General features: G+C 49.1%; 1 protein-coding gene across 1 annotated transcript in view; it reads right to left on the bottom strand.

The window, feature by feature from the left end:
* Nucleotides 1-20789, bottom strand: part of CPLX2 (complexin 2) — an 83208-nt gene extending 62419 nt beyond the window's left edge. Inside the window, exons 1-2 of the mRNA XM_060635074.3 lie at nucleotides 20552-20789; nucleotides 9100-9180 (exon numbers count right to left, since the gene is read on the bottom strand). The gene's annotated coding sequence lies outside the window, so the exon portion shown is untranslated. The remainder of the gene's footprint in view (nucleotides 1-9099; nucleotides 9181-20551) is intronic.
* Nucleotides 20790-21198: the final 409 nt, after the last annotated feature.

The following is a 21198-nucleotide window of genomic DNA, read 5'->3' as shown; positions in this document are numbered from 1 at the left end:
AATTCCAAATATAATTATATTTGCAATATAATTTAGCCATGGGAATGAATAACATGAGAGAATGCCACACATAACGAGTGAAAGAAGCCAAATACCAAAGAATGCGCGATTTCATTTGTGCGATGTTCAAAAATAAACCAACTAGTCGATGAGGTTAGAAGTTAGAATAGTGGAGAACAGTGGTTCTTTTTCAGGGAGGGGGCGATGAAGAGAGGAGCAAAAGGGGCTTTCTGGCAAGCTGGGAAGTTTGTTTCTTGATCTGGGGGCTGGTTACATGGGTATGTTTACTTTGTGAAAGTTCATTGAGCTGTAAATGTATGATGTGAGTACTTTTATGAATGTAGGTTATATTTCAGTAACAAACATAGGTTTGTTAGGAATGTAGGATATGTTTTTCTGCAACCTCCCCCCCACCCCCCAACTGCCTATGGCTCTCTCCTAGCCTAGGCCAGAGTCCCAGCTCCCTGGCAATTCACGGCCCTCTGCTGCCTGCTCTGGCCTCCCTGTCATCACTTCCTGCCTTAAGCAACAGGACAGTGGGTAGGTCTTCTCACACGCCAGGCTATTTCTCATCTCTGGGCCTTTGCCCTTGGCCCACCATCCTTTTCTTCCCATTTTGTATGCCCCCTCATCCTTTCCTGAACACCCCACCTCCAGGTAGGCCAGGTACCCCTTCTCTGATCTCCCATAGTCTCCATCCTGCACTATATCTCAGCCATCCCCATGTGAATTTAATATTATTATTACATGTCTGCCCACTCACCCAAGCTCAGGGCCTGTGACTGATTAGTCTCTCTGTTCCCAGTGTTCAGCATGGGGCCTGGCACAGTAGACAAACTGTGAATGTTTGCAGAATGAATGAGGGAAAAGACATTCTTTTTTTTTTTTTTTAACGTTTATTTATTTTTGAGACAGGGAGAGACAGAGCATGAACAGGGGAGGGTCAGAGAGAGGGAGACACAGAATCTGAAGCAGGCTCCAGGCTCTGAGCTGTCAGCACAAAGCCTGACACGGGGCTAGAACTCATGGACCGCGAGATCATGACCTGAGCCGAAGTCGGCCGCTTAATCGACTGAGCCACCCAGGCGCCCCGGGAAAAGACATTCTTATTTGGGGATCTTATTTGCCCCTCTGTTGCCCCCCTCATTTAATCAGGCTGGACCTCCATCACTGTCCTATGACAGTTTCTCAGAGATTTCTCTTCTCTGGGATAAACGTCTCTGGTTCTGATCCTATCTCCCATGTAATGGATTTCTGTCTTCATTCTATGAACCAGAAATGGACACATATTCCCCTACCCTGAATGCCTCACCTCCTTCATTCTTACTGCACTCGGTTCCCCAGACAGCTCCTGGGGGCCAAGGCAGTGATTGGTCAGCCAGAGGGGTGAATTGGGCCAGGCACTTTCCTCAAACGCTAGTCCCTAGGGACATCAGATCCTGTCACCACAAACACCATGGGAGTGGTCTGAAAGAGGAGCGGGATGATTTGGGGGTGGGGGTGGGGTGGTGAGCTTCTTGTCACCGGCAGCATGCAAATGGAAACTAGAGGGCTGCAGTTGGGGGTGCCATTGGCTGAGGTTCTGGGCAAGGCTGACAGCAGGGGTCAGGATCCCTGAGTGCGCTGGCTTTTGATCGCAGCAGAGAGGCCCTGCAAGCAGCTGCAGTCACTCCCAGGTCGTCACGGGGCCAGGTGGCGATTTCACTCTAAATGGTTTGCTCATTGGCATTTGACCTCAATTTTTCCATCAACTTGATTTTCATTTCCTAATGTTTACTGATTGGAAAAATAAGGAGAGGTGGAAAGCTCAAGCTGATGAAATTCTCTCCTCACTCTCGTCCCAATTTTCCAGATGTCTTGAGTTAAACATGACCTGTGGAGTCCTGCTGCTTCCCATGAACGATGGGCCTTGGCTGCCTCTGCCCACCAGCAGCTGGAGTCTACCTGTTGGACCCTGGGGTTCCTTAGCACTGTCGCCTGCAGCCCAGGGTTTGTGCCTCTTGGAGTGAGACAGGTCATGGGACTAGTTCTGGCCAATGTTCTGTGAAGGGAGCCAACAAAAGGCACTTGTAGGCTGCGGTTTGGAGTGTGTGGGAATTCTCTGCTCGCTCTCCTCCCCTGCCACCGAATGGTGGAGCCAGCCTGGGTCTCCCAGTCACCGCTTGGCAGGAGGCTACCCAGAGACCTGCTGGGCCCACAGCAGACTTTGCATGAGGGAGACGCCCACTTTTGTTGTATTAAGCCACGGAAGTCTCAGGATTAATTTGTCACCATTGTGTAACCTAGCCATCTTGACAACCGCAGTCCCTACATTTGTGCCCTGTGCCTCGAATGTGTCAGGCATTATGCTGGGCATAGATGTCAGACGTGGTGGGCACCCTCACCCTCTGGGAAGCACAGTTAAAGGGCAGCAGATGGAAGCAAAGGAGTTTGTATAATGCAGAGTGTCGTTACTGTGATAGGAGGAAATATTGGGTCTGTGGGAATCCAAACAGAGGGTGGCAAGGCAGAGGGAGGGGCAAGTCACACAAGGCTTCCTGGAGGAAGTGACTTCTTAGGTGCGTTGAGGTGGATGAAGAGAAGTTAGTCCAGTGGTCACAAACTGGTGGTTTGCCTTGTCTGGTCAGCACAGTATTTAAACTTTTTTTTTCGGTAGTTAACAATACTTGAAAAGGAGGAGTCTCACAAAAAATCTGGATTTGGGGATTTACTTAAATTGGGGTGCCTGGGTGGCTCAGTTGGCTGAGCATCTGACTCTTGATTTTAGCTCAGGTTATGATCTCATGGTTTGTGGGATTGAGCCCCAAGCAAAAAGCCTGCTTGAGATTCTCTCTCTCTCCACCCCTCCCCTGCTCATGAACAGGTGCATGCGTGCTCTCTCTCTCTCTCTCTCTCTCAAAATAAGTAAATAAACATTAAAAAAAATCAGGATATCGATCAACACTGGGGCCATGAGTCTGTATAGCAACAGTTGGCTGGACCCAGCAGGGGCTGCCCCTGTAGACAGGCATAGTCCAGATCACCATAGTTCCTTTCATGTATTTATTTCTGGCCAGCCCTGCAGACAGTGAGTTTGTGGCCCCTGAGTGAGTAATTCTCATTAGACTTCCTCAACCCAGCAGATCCTTTTCAGCTCTGGGGTCAAGGAACAGCCTTATCCAACTTTCTCCCTCCCTCAGCTCATTGGAAGATCCAGGAACCCTTGGTCCTCCCTTGGCTCCTCATGGTAGACATTTGCTGGTTTGGGATTCTGGCCAGAATCCATTTCTCCTCCTTTAATAATAGTACCTTGATTTTCTTTTTGAGAATCACCCCTTCCTCAGTGTTCAAGTCTTGGAGGGAATCTGATCAAGCTCCATGCTCTCTGCTGGCCAAGAGGAGGACACAGGACCCAAGCCATGCCAGCTAGTGCCCCTCCCGGGGCTCTGAATCATGCGTAGAGTGATGCAAGGAGGAACAAACACTGTGGCTGATGCGTCCCACAGGGGAGACTTGAAGAAACTGGCCTCATTCCTGCTACCAGACCCCTGGTCTGCTTTGGTTCCTGTCCTTTCCTGAGCCTGATCGCCAGGCTTCCTTTTGTTTCTGGGTGTTATCTGATAACCTCTCAATAACCCCTGCTTCTGTTTGATTGGGGCAGATTTGGTTTCTGTTGTTTGCTACTAACACCGATGCACAGTACCTCTCATAGGCCGGTGTGGACTGTTTGGGTCCACACTGGATTCCCCTGAATGCCAGGCCAAGCTTGCACAGGCTACAGAGTCAGCTACAGAGAAAAGCTTTGGCTTTTCCTTACCCTCAGCTCCTTCCTCCCCTTCTTCTGGAGCTGCTGGGTCATCCTTTGCAGCCCCAGCCTCACCAGAAACCAGCGGACTGGGATTTCTTCCAGACACACCCTCTGGGGGCAGCCCTGACCATAATGACTGCTGCTGGGCCACTGTCGTGGTCCCTGGACTCCCAGCTCAGTCTGGAGGCTCCAGGTCACCTGCCCAGAAAGCTGGCTCCTTAGGATGGGGCTACCTTTGCCTCCCCAGGACAAGGCTTGACCTGAAGCCAGCGGATGAGTCTGGAGACATCTTGTCTGTGGGCTCAGCATGGGCCCTGGAGATGCAGGACCCCTTTCCATGCTTCTGCCAGACTGGCTTTTCTCTCAGTCATGATCACCTTTACCTTGTTTCCACGCATGTATTCTCTTGTATTATTACTCATTTTATGCTGAACAATAACAACACACTCACTTCTTAACCTTTAATACACGTATTCCTAAAAGGAATATGACATCATTCGCAAAAACAAGAAAGCTCTATCCTATTCTATAAGTGGAAGGTAATGGTAAAAACGAGGATGTGGAAAATACAACATTGTTATTTAATTTCAGCTAGAAGCTGCTAGAAACTATGGCTGGTGCCCACTCTGTGGAAAACATTGCCTTTTCAGCCTGTGCCTGCTCCGAGATCCTGTGGCTAGCTGCCCGTCTGGACTTGACCATGGCTGCCCGCCTGGACTTGGCCATGGCTGCCCGCCTGGACTTGGCCATGGTTGCCCACTCGTACCCACCATACACTGTATTCCGGGCTGACCAGGCTTGGGCGCCTATCTTGTCCCAGTGGATGAGCTTGGTTCTAGGTCCAGCCATCTCAGGGAATTGAGAGAAGGATACAAGAATTAACTCTTTAGAGCCCTTCCTGAGTGACAGACACGGATAGGTATTTTACACAGATTATCTCAGTTTTCCCCACATTTCAGTCATTCCTGTACCACCTTCGTGATTTCTGCCATATCACTACTATTCATTTACTTTGTAGTTTTCTTTAAATTGATTTGCCTTTTAAAAAGCTCTGAATTTTCTTTTAAAAGGAAATGCTATATTATTTCCATAAATCACAGAATTTGGTGTGTCAGTTATGTTTTTCTAACATGCACAATTGTGAGCTATTAAAATAATAAATGTTCATCCATCTACTACCTAAAATCATCGTGTACACCATCAATCACCCATGTACAGCCCTTGGGGAATACTGTAGCTCCTTAGTTAATTCTCACCTATTTCTAGAAGGATGGTTTATAGATAAGAATATGGAGGCTCAAAGGGGTCCCTTCCTAAAGTCCCATAGGTGGAAAGGCTTGAGGCTGAGATTTTAATCCAGACAGTCTAACTCCAAATGCCAAGGCTCTTTCAACACTAGTCCTTTCCAAATAGATTTTTAAAAAATCCAATGAATCTGTTAAAAATGAAAATGTGTTTGGAAATCCAATATATGAAACAGATAAAATTGGAGCTTTTAAAAATTATTCAAATAGGATTGTTGGGTGCAGAGATTCCTTTTTAAAAACTTCTCTTGACCAAATCCATTCTACAGTGGCCCTTGAGAACTGTCGCAGAAGCCCAGGACTCTGAGGAATGTTATTTTGACCCACATGGCATCACTCTGTCTCTTGACTTCATTTAGTCCAATTTTCCCTGTGAGCCAAACTCCTGAGGGGCAACTTCTGGGTCTATGTTATCTTTCCTGGCTGGGCATCTCTCTCTTGGACCTTTGCCATTTTAAAATCTTAAAAATTTCCATCTTACTCTCTTGAAATCTTCCACTGGCATTGTAAGGCTTACTCTGACCTAATTATTCATTCATCAAACGCTGATGTCTAACCTGTACCCAGATTTTTAGATGACACAAGAAGAATAGATGTAGTCCCCTTGATGGGTTCCCAAGCCAGTGTAGGAGACAGACAGACACAGCCAAATGCAGTAAGGATTGGAGCAGCCCCTGTTGACCTGAGTCTCATTGTTGCCTTTGTTCCTGGCTCCTTTCGGGACCTGGTTGCATCCTGTGATGAACAGTGCCTGAGATGGGGCCAGTGAAGGGACCCCATTGGTGCCAGAGGTCTTGTCTGATTCCCCATTATGATTCCTGGGTCACCGTTCCCTTCATCAACTGATGCCTGATGTAAGTCTGGACTTTGAATCGTACCTTAATCAGACCCCCAAACCCTTACTCCAATAGAAGGATCAATTTACAATTGTGTCAGCATCTGCAATATGGAGCTCTGACGGGCTCCTGGCCTCAGGCTGCTTTCTCCCTTCATGGCAGCCTATGCCCCCAACCTAGAGATCTTCCACTGAAGTGGGTACCACTAAAGGGCCCTTCTCTGCCATGAAGAGAAGAATCTGTCACTCTAAAGATAAAGGAAGATCCAGTCCAAGTTCTGATATATTGTAAAGATTTCTAAAGGAAATTCAGCTTTGTGGTGCCCCCCACCAAGCCAAGGTTTCTACCTTTTTTTCTCAGTCCTATCTATGGTTCTGGTTATCTCTGAGATACCTCGATCTTTGGAAGGCCCTGAATGTTCCCAGGACATCATCCTTGGGGTCTCCCCTGTGCTGTGGGTCCCAGTCTAAGCTAAGCTTGAGTTCCAGGAAGCTTCTCCCTTGGTAGGTCCTAAAGTTGGGTCCATTAGCAAACTCAAAACAACTCAAGTCAATTAAAGCCAAGTCAACTTAGCTCAACTCAACTCAACTCAACTCAACCCAATGCATACTTACTGTGTATCTCTTTGACTATACATACTACCCTACGGGTAGGGTAGTTTTGGGAGAGGTAGAATACAACAGCTGCCTATCCATCTTTGCCTATCTGTACTACCCTATGGATAGGCTCCAGTTTTGGGAGAGGTAGAATCCAACAGTTAACAGCACACAATGCTTATTCTCAAGGAGCTTTCTGTTTTCCTAGATTCCAGACTCTGACTTTTCTTTGAGCTGAGGGAACTCCTTGTACAAGGAGCAGGAGAAAAAGCTTCATTTTCTGGCCTGGAGACATCCCAACCAACAGTGTAATTCTTGGGGTCTGCTCTTCAAGACTTCTCAAACTACCCTTCTGGGGTTGTTTGATTTTAAGATTTCAGATTGCAGAGTCAGTTGGTCCCTTACTCTTTAGGATATGGTTCATATGGGTTCTGAGTCTCGCATTTATTCACAAACTTGCACTGAGCCCTTACTATGTGCTGGACACTTTATAGACATTATCTCATTTAATTTTTATAGCAATCCATGTGGATGCAGGGCCAGTATGTGGTCAGTTGGAATTTAACCCAGCCCTAATTCCAAGGCCCATACGCTTTCCATGTCATTCCATGGTCTCTTAGAACAACTGGATAAAATCCATAATAAAGAATAGAGATCACCGAATGTTTAAACAAACATATTCCATATGGAAGGAAGGAGTGGATTAATGAATATTTTATGTAAAGCAAAATCTCATCTGACCAGTTTATTAGAATTCTTTGAGAAGAAAACTATATAGGGAGATAAAGGGTGACTTTCACAAAAAGCCTTTGTCAAGTTTCTATCCTAAAGCCTATTAATAAAATTGATTCATTATAGAGTTGGGCAGAGGTGGGTGGTGAGTGGGAGGGAGTCTATTTTTACATGGATAGAGAACTGGCTTAGAGACAAGAAAGAGAGGGTGGGGATAAATGGGTGCTTTTTCAAATGGAGAACTAGGGTTCCCCAGGAATTGGTGCTGAGTTTGGTCTTATATAATACCCAATGCACATGTATTGAGTGCCCAGTGTGTGCAGTTCCTGCAGTAAGTATTGGGGATAACCCCCAAACCAGACTTAGTTCCCCTCCTGGAGGAGCTCAAGGAAAGAGGTGCTCAGTGACATCTCCAAGGTTTCAGAAGACAGGAAGCTCCTGAGGGGCTGAAATGCCAAGACATTGGAGATAAAGCTGAAGAAGGTGGCTGGGAAAGGGGAAAGAGCCCCAGGCAGCAATCAGAAGTTTCGAGCTCTCGGAACAGCTCTGTCACTGACTCGCTGTGTGACCCTGGGCAAGGCCCTTCCCTCTCTGGGTCTCAGTTTTCTCTCCTATCTATACAAGGAAGGAATTGGACTCGATGCTCTGTAAGGGTGTGGTGTTTTGGATGGAGGACAATGATTTGAAATAGAACTTGGTTATGAGAAAGTCTCTCTTTCCTGTGGCCAACATGTCTCCTTCTGTCCCTGCACTGAGATGGGGGACCACTCTGTCTCTCTGTCTCTCTCATTTGTGAACAGTGAGGACGAGGCAGAGAGCCATGAGGTCTGTGATGCTGGGGCTCAGAGCCCAGCCTGGAATCCCTCAGTGGCATTCATTGCGAGTGACTCAGCATCATAAATAGCTCCCATCTGGATGAGCAACGATATCTATAGCGATCAAGCGATCTCTATATCCACACACACTCTCTCTGTGCAAATATGTGGCTCACTGTATGCTAAATACGAGGTGGCCTGGAGACGTTCCTCCTCTTAAAAGACTATTTGGTATGAAACTCAAGACTGTTTATTTAAAGAAACAAGTTTACAACTATGCACATTGGATTACTGGTAGTGGGTGGTGGGGAAGAGGCGATGTGGATGAAGGGCTGCTGGGTGTGATCCGCGCTTGGGGGCCACCCGACAGAGAGGCTGAGGCCAACCACTCCACCTTTATCCTTCTGTCTGCAGCAGGAGGGGTAGTGGACACCACACATGAGATGCTTGAAATCCTGGGGTGGGGGTGTGGGGATTGGGATAGTGTTGAGCTCATCAACGCAGAAAGCCACAGTTAGCAGAAAAAAACATAGGAACTGGGGTAACAGGAGAGCCAGATTCCAGCCTGCTCTGCCCTGCCATTGATCTTGGTCAGTTCATTAATTCACTCATTCATTCATCAAGCATGTAGCAAGCACAGACAATATGCACAGGCCATATGGGGATAACAGACAAGAAAATGTAGGTTGGAATTCAGGCTTAGCCACCTGCCAGCTGTAAGTGCTTTCCCCTCTCTGTGCGTCTGTCTCCTTATCTGTAAATTGGGGATAATACCCCCTAAGGTTTTTTTTGGGGGGAGCATCATGGAAGGAGATAATGCATGAGAAAGTGTTTCTCTGTTGTAAACGACTCTGAAAATGCAAGCTAGCACCATTCCACCATATTGCCCAGTTGATTCAGCTGCTTTCTACTTAGGAGTGGTCTTGGTGATCACAGAGGGGAAATGTCATCATGACCCCCTTCACTGGGGCCCCAGGAGTGGGGAGGCCTGAACACCATCCATGGAATGACCCTGGACAGTACTCTTACCTTTGCTTCTTGGCTGAGCTGAGATGTAGGGGCCTTCAGTCAATGAGCAGAGCAGGTAGCATGCCAGAGATGCACAGATCCCTGGAAGAGAAGAGAGGGTGTTGAGGGGTAAAGGGAGAGGACTTCTGGGGTGGTTGGCTTTCTGAATGGGCACTGAACCCCAGGCTCCACTAAAGACATACTCTTGCTTCTCCTGAGGCCACTACTGATCCCCTGGGTTTCATCAAGGGGCTGGGCAAGATGGGACTCTACCTGGCATCAGACCCAACCCCGGGCCCCACCTCACCTACTCCCCTGACATCAGTTGCCCATCTTGGTCACTGGTTCAGGCAACTCTTGTATGGTACCACTGACCACACTGCTTTCTGGCTTAAATGTGATCTCTGACTATGTCAATGGATGGGATTTACTGTCAGTCATACTTGGGTTTGAATTCTGGCTTTGGGAAAATCCATTACGTCTCCCCAAGCCTCAGTTTCCTTATGTATAAAATGGGGCTACTAACTGCACAACCCCCTACATTAAATGCCGTACAAATGCTGGTTGTAATTACTGTTGTCAGTGTTGACTAAAAATATCTGTGAAGATATCTATTACATTGCAGACCCTCAAATTTTAGTTACCTGCCTCTGCTTTCTCCTAGGAGGCACCAAGCATTCAAGGGTACATTCCATGACTGTATCCCGAGCCTTGCACAAGTCCTGACAGAAAGTGGGCACCCATTAGACATTTGTTGACTGAGCGGTGCTCAGTTTGCTAGGTCTGCTCTCACAAAGCTAGGGCTAGTGAAGTTGATGTTCTCCCATTTTACAGACGAGAACACAGGCACCCAGAGGGGAGGCCATTCTGCTCCACCTCCCACCGGGGGAGTCTGTGGAGCCAGATCAGAACCCTCAGTCCCCACTCTGCCCCCTGCTGCAGTCAGGGCCTCTCCTGGCTGGGCACCGAAGCCTCGGCAACTTCAGGGGCCTGTGTACAACCTGGTGCCACCTCCTCGACTGTTTTCCCTTCCTCCCGTAACCACAGTCCTGCTGTGACTCAAGAAAGGGGAGACTCTTGTGTCGTTTCCAGAGGTGGGGACTGAGGATTTGCCCGGGATGATAGACACAGTATAGGTAAAGCAGGGACTCCAACAGTCAGCCCACTCAAGCCCCTTTCCGTGACCGGTCGTCTTCTGGGACCACAGTACCTAACCCTTTGGCCTCCACTGCTCCAGGGCATTGCTGCCTCCCTACACAATGTCCTCCACCCCCAATCCCACCTCTAGACTAGGAGCTCAGCGAGGCAGGGCCCCGCTGATTCCCCAGGGCCTGGCACTTAGCGGGACTTGACAAATATCTGGTGGGTGAGTGAATGAATGAGTAAATAGTGGCTGAATGGCTGTGTCAGGCCATGTTCTAAAAGCTGGGGACACCGCAGGGAAAAGGACAAGCATGCTCCGGCTCTCAGAGCTGAATTTAAAACAAGCAACTGGATTAGAAACAGGACAGATGTTACTGTTTTCTGACTGGCTAGGTGGGGAAGTGGGCCCCCTGACTGCCCACAGAGCATCTTAGAGCAAAGAGTGACCTCCCTGGCCTCAGGCAGGGCCACAGGCACGCCAGGTGGGGAGGCCGACCTTTAAGAAGCCCAGGAGAGAACGGTGGCACAATTAAGTATTGAATGTCTACCTACTGCTAAGTTGCAAACAGCTGGCACATTTCCTGGCCCAGAGTAGATACTCTTTTGTGCAGTGAATGAACCCGTTTGTTCAATGCCTGGGCAGAGAGTATGTCAGGATGACTCAGGTCTAGGGGCTGGTGAGAATCAAGGGTGCTGACGATCAGAATGATGATGACGTACACTTGAACGGGGCTTCACTGTTCTCGGAGCCCTTTCGCACAGCGGTTACTATTCTCCCGGTGCAGGTGACGGATACACTGAGCATGCACGTGTTAGCGAGCACGCCGGGCTGGGCACGGGCGGCACTGACATAAACAACAGGGCAACGGCCGCACTTTCGCTGTATCTGTGATGTACCAAGCCCTTCACATCCACGATCTCTAATACTCCCATTAGCCTGGCAAGGCCAAGGTCACAATCCCCATCACACAGAGGAGGGCACAGAGACTCAGAGAAGTCTTGATCTTGCACAGTTGGAACCTGGGTCTTGCTCTAGGAGTGAGATGTAAAAAGCCCACAGTCTAATGGGGACACAAACAGGAAAGCGGATAGTTAACACACAAGGTGACATCCCCGGAAATGCAGGCTCGTCAGAGGTGCCTCACTGCCCGGAGGCCTCAGGGAGGGCTTCCCTGAGAAGGTGAGTCTGAAGCTGAGGCTTAGAGGACAGAGGAGCAGGAAAGGCTTTGCAGGCAGAAAGAACAGCATCTGCAAAAGTGTGGAGAGAGCATGGTCCCACTTGGAGGAATGTGACTTAGCTAGATCCTTGGGGACAAAGATGAAGCTGGGAGGTTGTCGGGGTCAGTTATGAGGAGCTTTAGGGGGACATGGACTTTACCCAGAGGGTGATGGAGAGCCACTGCAGGGCTCAGCTTGTGCCCTAGGGAGCTCCTTCTGAGGGCAGGGTCTGGATTGGGGGGATAGGTAGCAGGACCTGTGCTTGATGAGGTCTGGGGTAGAGGGAGAAGTAGACTCTGCCTCCTGGCTGGGGCGGTGCATAGAGGTGGAAGGTCTGGAGACTCAACTCTCCCATTGGCTGACCTACCCGGCGGAGTTAGAGGTCCTCCTCCAGGCCCCAGTGAGGAGCCTGTCCTGACGACAGGTCCTCATCTTTACCCCAGGCTCAGCAAAGCCCTCTTCTGCCACCTGACTGCTCCCAAATTGTGTCCTAGCAACCTCACAGCTCTCACCTTGGCAACACCAGCTTCTACACTCCCTTCCTCTGATTAGGCTGGAAAGGAAGGCAGATCTGGATGCCTACTGTCCAGCAGACATGCCCAGGGAACCAGCCGGGGCCGCCCACAGCCGGTGCCACTGGCTTCGTCAGGTGGAGCCTGGCCATTCAGATGCAGGAGGTGGGTCTGGACACAGGACGGGACTCTGGACAGAACCCTTGTGAGCTGGCTTCTGACCCAGGGCTGTTGCTCTGTCTGAGTGACCTTGGACAAGTCTCTTCCTCTCCCTGGGCCTCAGGTTTTCCCTTCTGTAAAATAAGGGGGTTGAATAACACTATCTCTAGAGTCTAATATTATCTTATTCCATTTTTAACCTTTTCCCATGGTTATTGTTAGATGCTCTGTTGCTGGCACAGATTTTGGTTTCAGACCCTAGGGGTTTAAATCCTGGTTTGCTTAGCCAAATCACTACCTCTCTGAGCCTTGATTTTTTTTCCTCTGTAAAATGAATATATTTCATGCTGTCTTACCCAGGGAGTTATAAGAGTCTGTTGAAATGGTATAGATGAAAGTGCTTTATAAATGGCAAAGAGCTATACAAATGTTATCTATTTCATCACATAGGCTGTACTCAGTAACCATTTACTGAACCCCCTCCACCCCTCTCACCACCAGCAACAATTGCAAGCATTTATTGAACACTTACTACGTGCCGAGCTTTGTGCTGAGGTTTTACTCATATTATCTCATTTTATTTTCACAGCAACCGTATAAGGTATTTGCTATTATTTTTCCCATTTATCGGATAAATAATGGAGGACCTAAATGGTTTTGTATAAGAGCCCAGCCAGACTCCCTGGCTTTACAACTTGACCGTTTAAAATGTACTGAGTTGGCCACCTCGGGATCTCTTCTCCCTCTCTTGGGTTTTTCCTCTTGCCTGAAGTCAGGATCTAACTCGGGGTTTGGTGGGCAAAGGGGCAACGCATCATTTATTGAGCATCTTCAAAGTGCCAAGAATTGGCCAGCTTCTCAGGCTTTTACATGCTTGCCAATCCCTTGGGGGTCCCATTAAAATGCGAATTCTGATTCAGTGGGTCTGCCATGCAGCTAAGGTTCCGCCTTCCTAACAAATTCCTAGGAGACGCTGATGTTGCTGGTCCAGGGACCACACTTGGAGTAGCCAGGTGCTAGAGGGCTACAAATCTTTCCTTATTGACTCTTGGGGACCAGGTCTTCTTAGCCCTGGGGTCACAGATGGGGCAGATGAGGCTTGAGAGGCACTGAGCCTCACTCAGGGTCCCAGAGCATACAAGGGGTGAGTTTGAACTTTGGTCCACTTGGGGGTACACGGCTCCAGGGCTGCCTGCCAAGCGACACCTCCCGGCTGTGGGTCCCCGCTTGGGTTTCTGTCCCCATAGCCAGGATGGAGTGTGGTCTCTGAGGCGCCTACTAGGGACTGTTTCTTACTTTCAGTTTGTCATGAGCCGTCCCATTCTGGATGCTGGCTTCCGGTGGGAACAGGGCCCCGGCCCAGGAAGTGTTCCTGCAGTTGAGCGAACATCTCTGGGTCAGGATTAGATCCTGCACGTGTCTGATTCACCCCATTTGTCTTACCCCCAAACTGGCTCTTTTAGAATCCTGTCCTCATTTAAACATTTTAATATTTTCTTCATTATGGATTCTTTGGCTCCAATTTTGTTTATAAAAAAATACTGCACAACATGTTATGTATCTTGACGGCTGCATTTTTTGGCACGCTTCTACATTTTGCACCTGAGGCAGGTGCCTCTCTCCCTCGCCTAACCCCCTAGTCCAGCGGCCTTATGTCTTCTCCCTCCCCTCGCTGCCTCATAGCATTAGGGATGCCGCCTGCAAGGCACGGCGGTGCCCATCCAGCATCTAGCCAGCTGACCGATGCATTTATTTCCCAGCAGGGGAACCCATCACTTTGTTTGCCCTTTGGCTGACCTGCTCTAGAGATAGCAGCAGGAACTGTAGGCCTGAAGGGGGTCCAGGTGGTCACTTTGATGTGGGCTTTGCCCTACCAGGCCCCGTATCGGTGATGAGACGGAGAGAAGACTCTTAACTACGATTTAGATGATGCCACCCCTCTGCTTCACCCAGTCGTCAAGGCCCTGCCTACTCTGGCCCCGGTCAACCTCTCTGCTCTTATACCTACCACCCTCTCCCTCGCTGGCTTGACTTCCGTCATGCACCTTTGTCAGGCTTCTTCCTACCTCAGGACCTTTGCACTTGTCCATAGCCAGCTGCTTCTCCTTGTCCAGATGTCAGCTTTGATGCCTGTTCCTTCAAGCCCTGCCTGCCTTATATAAACAGCCCCAACAGCCCCTGCCTCCTTGACACACCCCCTCTCTTATTTCCTTCCTAGCACTTATATAACTTGGTGAAATGATTTTATTGTTGACTTGCTTCTTTTCTGTCTCTCGAATAGAACGTGAGCTCAGGGACAGCCTGGACCTTATCTTGTCTGTCTTACTCTTCATTGTCTTTCCAGCTCCTCCAACAGCTACTGGCCCATCACAGGTGCTCAGTGAGTATTGAGGAATTGGTGAGCCATACCCTGGGCTTCAGTTTCCACATTTGTGAAATGGGATTACAACCTGAACCCCACATGGTCAGAATCAAAAACAAAATGACCCAGTGGGGCCAGTGGTATTATCCCCATTGTTTAGGTGATGAATTTGAAGCTCAGAGAAACGATGGGACTTGCCCAAAGTCACTGGCAGGATGTGCTGGGGCTGGGGCTCTCTCCAGGATGCACCGGGCCCCACGCCCTGCCTGGAGCAGGCAGGCATTCAGGAATGGATAGCTGCATCCGAGTTCCTCTGAGTGTCCTGCCATCTGCTGCTTGAACTGCAAGACCCTCCTTGCCCGCCAGGCTGTCACAGCTTCGTGACGAGTCAGGGACAGGAATTCTAATGGCTGTTTTCTGGTGGAACACAAAGGCCTGCCTCTTGCAAATGTAGAGATGTATTTTCTCCGCAGTGGCAATTACCACACTGGATGTCTGGGGAACGCTTTTCATCTTCCAGGCACTTCACCAAGATTAACTTCTGAACCTATGCAGCAATGCTCGTTGTAGCTTGAGTAGGTGTCTGGGGCAGCGTGGGTGGCAGTGTCTTTGGTCACAGGAGGACCTGGGGTTCAGAGGGCTGGAGGCCCCCAGGTCAACATCTCTAGGAGTTTGGTCTGTTTTCTTGAGAGCAGCTTCTCCACGGTCCAAAACGCATTGACCTTCTTGGGAATCCAAGGCTTCTGACTTTCCCTGCGTGATTTGATTTAGTCGTGTGTTCCACAAACACTTACTGTGAGTTACTGAGGCCTCCTTCTAACCCTGAGAATGAAACGGGGGAACAAAATACGTACTGTCCTTCCCTTGCTATGATATTGAATCAGTCAGGGAGACCGAGGACAGCGTCCCTCCTATAACTGGCTGTGTGACTGTGGATAGGTCCCTTTCCCTCTCAAGGCCTTTGGGCTTTAGCTTATTCTCCTCCCCACGATCCCCTGCTTAAAGTCCTTTAATGGCTCCTTGTTGCATACAGAGAAGGTGAGCATGCCTGGCCTGGTCTTCAAGGTCCCTCAGAGCTGGGCTCCTACTCGACCTTTTCCGCCAGAGGCTCCTGCTCTCGGACGTGCTCCATTTTTATTTATTCATATGTCACTTTCTAGGTGCTTTCCAGGCACTGTCTAAGTGCTTCCCAAAATTTAACTTGGCTAACCCTCACAGAAATCCCTTGAAATTAGTATTGTGATTCTCATCGTCTCCATTTTCAAGATGAGGACATCGAGACGCAGAGTAGTAAGTAACTTGTGGAAGTCCACAAAGCTACTGAATGGAAGGGTTGGGATTTGAACCCGGGCAGCCTGGCTCGCATTTCAGGCACTCTGTTGCTGCTAAGTTGCCTTCCTCTGTCCTGGGCACCAGCCCTACCCTCTCCTTTTCTAAGTGCAATCCAACAGCCATGGCCCACTTCCACAAACCCCTGCCCAGTGCCTCCCAGACTGAATGAGTTCTTCTTGGCTCTGTGTTCCCATAATGCCTTGCACATCCCTCCCCATGGCCTCCCTTCCCACAGGGTTCTGTATTCTGGTTCATGTCCTGTCTCCTCTGCTGGATGCTGAGCATCTCAAGGGGTGAAGCTGTGTCTCACCTTCTCTGCCTGCTCGATGCCCAGCCCAGCATACTCGTATCACCCATTCCTCAATGCAGTAACCAGAGGCATCTTTTTAAAGTAAAAGCAGTTTTTATCACCCTCCTGCTTAAAATCATCCAGTGATAATCCACTGAATTTAGAACAAAATCCCAAATCCTGACCATGGCTTAGAAGACTCTGCATGATGGACTGGTCCCTGCCCCCTCTCCACTCTCATCTACACTGGCCCTCTGCCTGTCCCCAAAGAGTCCAGGCTCACATTTAAGGACTCTTCCAGAGCTGTTTCCTGAGCCTGGAATGTTTGGCCCCATATCCTCACGTGATTGACTTCTTATTATTTGGGCCTTAGTTTCATGTTGCCATTTCAGACAGACCTTCCCTATCTGTCCTTCTGTATGCTTAAAAGTCTTCACACTTACTTTTTAATTGTTATTAATGACTGTGTCTACTGCAAGTTTATAAGCCCCATGGAAGCAGGGATCTGAGGTGTCTTGTTCAGTACCTGTAACCATGCCTGACACAGAGTAGCCACTCAAAGAGTAAATGTTGGAGGAAGTATAAATGCTTATCTGTTGAAATTCACCTAGGCCCAGATAATATAATACAGGTTTCCCCTGCTATTTGAAAGTAGAGCATTCTTATGAAACCTTTTTAAAACCCAAATGGTGTAAAGCAAAGAAGCAATTATCTTTTTGTAAAAGTGAAATCCTTTTCAAATTTCTTTTGGCTAGTGAAAACAGGTACTAATATAGGTCTTCCATAAAAGTGATATGACATAAAGTGAACTTTCAGATAGTGTGGAAAAACCTGTATTAATATAATATAATATAATATAATATAATATAATATAATATAATATAATGCAATATATAATATGATATAATATAATATAACATAACATAATATAACATAATATATATCTGAACTGGTCTCACCTCAGGCTAAAAGCTGGGATAATTTCATAAGCTGAAATTCACTATCTTTATCACCTTGCCTGCAATCATACTCCCAGACATAAGGCAATTTTATTGACCATTCTCTGCTGACTTCCCTTCACGAGGGATGCTTAGAACTCCTAACATGTGCCTTAATTGTCCACCTAAGACTCAGGGAAACTTGTGAGATACTGCCTTCCCCATTTTGCAGGCAGGGGCATCCCTAAAAAGCAAAATGCTGACTTGTGAAGTGCCCAGAGCCTGATGGGAGCACACATACCCGTCACATCCATCACATTTCATCAGTAACAGGAGAGACTTCATGCTCCAGAAAGGCACAAGAATTCTGCGTCCTGTCAGGACTTGGGCCAAACATTACTCATATCTCAGAGAAATGGCGGTCTGTCGCTAAGAGGAATGTGCAGCCCAGTTGGGGGCAAATGGAAAAGAGAGACTTCATATTCATCTGGTTAAGACAGGCAGGATGAGCAAAAATGCAGAAATAAGGTTTGGGTGTCTGACTGCAGAAATGTGTTAATGAGAACCAAGGGGAGAGACAGAAGATGCATGCAGTGGCCAGAATATAGGTACCACCGTTGTAGACTTTCTGTGAAAGGATATGGAAGGGAAATGAGTCAAGGTATCTCAAAGACCAACTGCCACACATTGTCATCCTCTTGAGAAGCAGGAAGGACATTTCTTGCCCCACTTTCCCTCCTCCTTCCAGCCTCTTTGAGCTCTGGAAGGAAATGGCATCCCAGTTTTAGGGGCTGAGAAACTCTAAGACCCAGTCTTCGAGGCAGAATGGTGAACTGACAAAAACTCTGGATTATGAGTTCAAAGGTCTCGGCTGCAGTCTCAGCACTGTGGAGCTTTGGGCAAACTCCTTCCTATCTCTGTCCCTTGTCTTCCTCATCTGTAAAAAGTGGCTGTTGGGTTTGATGATTTCCAAATCCAGGATTTCCATGACTTCAAGCCTTCTGTCCTTATAAGCTTATAGTTCAGATTACTTTGAAAGAGAAGCTCTCGCTTTTGTCTTTTTCTTTATGGGCTCAATTTGTCTTTTGATTATTGTCTTCAAATAGTACTGGCCTCTAGCCACAGTGTAGGCAGTGGAGATAAACAATTCTGGCTTTGTAAAATCTGTTGAGGGCTGATGTACCCTCCATTTTTTTCTGAAATAGTTTCTCTAATGCACATGACTTATCATCTCAGGGTGGATCTCTCGCAACACTTTCTGCTAAGGACAGGAATGTTCAGAACAGATTGAGGAATGAAAGTCAGAGTTTGAGGTAGAGACTTCTAAGGTAGAACAATATTTGAATGGCAGGGTGTTGTTGTTGATGTTAAAATCCTTCTGCACTAAGTGATATGATGTCTTGGGTTTGCTTCAAGATATGTCTCTCTCTCCCTCTGTGTGTGTGTGTGTGTGTGTGTGTGTGTGTGTGTGTCTGAGTGTGATGAGAGTGGGTGTGGGTAAAGATGAAACAAAATTGGCCAACCGTTGAAGCTGGATGACGGGTATGTGGGGGTTTATTATACTATTCTTTCTATTTTTTAAAGTATCACTGAAATATTTCATCACAGAAGAAGGCCCTTTGGAGACTGGCTTCAGCTTTTCTCTCTACTCTCATTTCACACTCCCCATCTTAAGGACTTTCTGGCGCAGTGACATCACGCTGGTGGCTCTGATCTCACACCTCTTGGCCTTTGCACACAGTTGCAAGTGTCTGAGGTACCTTTCCTCTCCTTTCCCCACAGCTCATCACTCCTGCCTCTGAGATCCTATATAGCCTTGTGTACTCACCTTAGTATAGCACTTATCACATCATATTGCAACTGTTTTCTGCTTCCTTTGCTGGTCTGTGTCCTCAGGACACGTCTCTGACTCCCCAGTGCACAGCCAGTGCACATAAGAGGTCTTCAGCACATGTTTACAGAGGGAATAGTAGCAGAAAGGATAGCTCATTTTTTGAGTACTTATTATGTGCCAGGCACTTCCCTAAGCTTATTATATAGGTATTTCATTAAATCCTCACCACAAGTGGGTACTATTAACCTGTCTTATCAGAAGGTCACTCTCCCAAGGTCACATGCTAGTAAGTGACAGAGCTGAGATTTGGACTCAGAATGGAAACAACTCTGCTCTTCTCCCGGCATCTGGGGTTTTAAAACACTTCCCCATGAATGTTATACAACAGGCCCAGGATTTTGGGAGCTCGGGCTTTAGGCCCAATTCTACTTAATTGCTAAGTGACCTTGGGCAAATCACCTCTGCCCCCTATACCGGACTCCCGGGTCTCTGGTTGAGACTACCCGGGATTGAGAGGGTCACGTGAGGCAAGGGCCCTCCCAGCTTCAGCTCACAGAGAAAAGGTTTCCTCTTCCACATTTGGTTTTCTCCCGCTGAACTGGCTTCTCTGTTTGGGAACCTCCCAGCTTCTCATACTCCTTCAACCTCTTTTCTTACTACCTGCAGCCTCCCAGAGCCAAGCCTAGTTCACAACCTGCTGCTTCTGGGGTCTCTCCCTTCCCCCCTTCGTTCCTCTCCGGCATCACTCCGGAGGTGGGGAGCGGAGTAGCTGCCCAGTTCGTGAGGCTTCCCCGCGGTTTCTCGGCCCCCTCCCCCCACGGAAACTCAGCCTCACACTTTCTAGGGATGTTCCGGGGACAGCCTGAGTCAGTGATTGCAGCTGTCAGCCTCGGGTATCTGTGTTAGGCTCTCTGAAGGAAGTCCATGGTCCTGAGTTAGGGTGGAAGTGGGGGTCTGGAGGGAAGAAGGGGCAGCGCACTCCTCCCTTCTAGCCTAGGCCCAGCCGCCCCACTGGAGTCCTGGACCCTTCTGTGCCTGTCTCTCCTTCCACCCTCTTTCCGACTTCCAACTGGGACCCGCCATTGCACGGCCAGGCCTTGATGAACTGCAGACCCAAGCCAGAGACGCGCGATTGTGACTGAGCTCCCCTCCCCAGCTCGCCCCAGACACTGCTCTGGGGAAGCCGAAATCCCCGATCGATGCAACCACCCACCCGCAAGGAACGCGGGAGGCCCCAGCCCCTCGGCTTTGTTCGCGGCTCGCCAGGAAGCAGGCGGCCGGTAAGAGCTGTCTGCCACCGCGGTGTTGACGCGGGGAGCGGAGTCCACGGGGACGAGGGACTGTCCTCGGAGGCCGTGGCACTGAACCCGGACCCAACGTGGAGAGGAGCCGGCGGATGGCCGTTGTAGGCAGGTGCAGTGCTGACCTGAGGAGAGGACCCAGCTGGGCGAGGGGAGCTGTCCCCGAGGTGGTGCTGAAGCGAGAAGGGGCCCGTGGCTCCCTCCGCCTCTCCCCGGAAGAGCCGGTGGCGGCTGAGAGCTACCGGGAGAAGGAAAGAGGACCGGAGGAAGCCACCCTCAGGGAGCTCGCCGGCGCGGGGCCTATGGCTAGGGTCTCTCCGGCGAACCTGCTCCAGCGGAGGAGGTGGCGGCTCAGCAGCAGAGAGCGAGCGTGCGTTCTACGAACCTGTTGGAGGCTGCAGCTCCTCCGCGGCCGACCAGGGCGCCCGGGACCGAGATTCTGGCGCGCGTCTCCTTCCCCCTTCCTGCACTCCTCCGCGGAGGCGCTCCCTCCTGCCTGGGCTAGCACATGTGCACACCGGGGGCGCCCAGCCCCTCTTCGGTCCGCCCCGAGTGTCAGCCGAGCTGCAGGGCACAAAGCCGAGAGGCCTCCCCCAAGGGCAGACCCGCTCCCAGGGAGACCCAAGCTTCCTGAGATAGGAGGCGGGGGCTGGCGACGGGGACCAGAGAGGGCGCCAGCAGTGAAATCAAGAGGGAGACATGGGGGGAGCTCCCCATAGAGTCAGTTCTGCCCTGAAGTTTGGGAACATAGGGTCCTGTCACTTAGAGAACAAAGGGCTTCCTGCCTTGGAAGTCTCTCTTCCCTGCCCCCATTTCTGTGACCAGTTAACCAAAGGCAGGTTTTGTACTTGCTCTGTTGAAGTACCTGTAGTACCATGTCCTAGAGAGGGCTTTCCAAGCCTTCCATATGTACAGTGCATTCATAAAAAATACAATCTCTTTGGTGTGGTACTGAAGGTCCTTCACCAGGAAGACCCAGGCTGCCTTTCCAGCTGTTTCCAAAAGGACAGAAAATCACTTATTCTGAACAGG

This window comes from Panthera onca, chromosome A1 (assembly GCF_046562875.1).
Source record: "Panthera onca isolate mPanOnc1 chromosome A1, mPanOnc1 haplotype 2, whole genome shotgun sequence".
NCBI classification, from domain to species: Eukaryota; Metazoa; Chordata; class Mammalia; order Carnivora; family Felidae; genus Panthera; species Panthera onca.
Note: the sequence above shows the minus strand (reverse complement) of the source record. Positions and strands in the feature narration are given on the sequence as shown.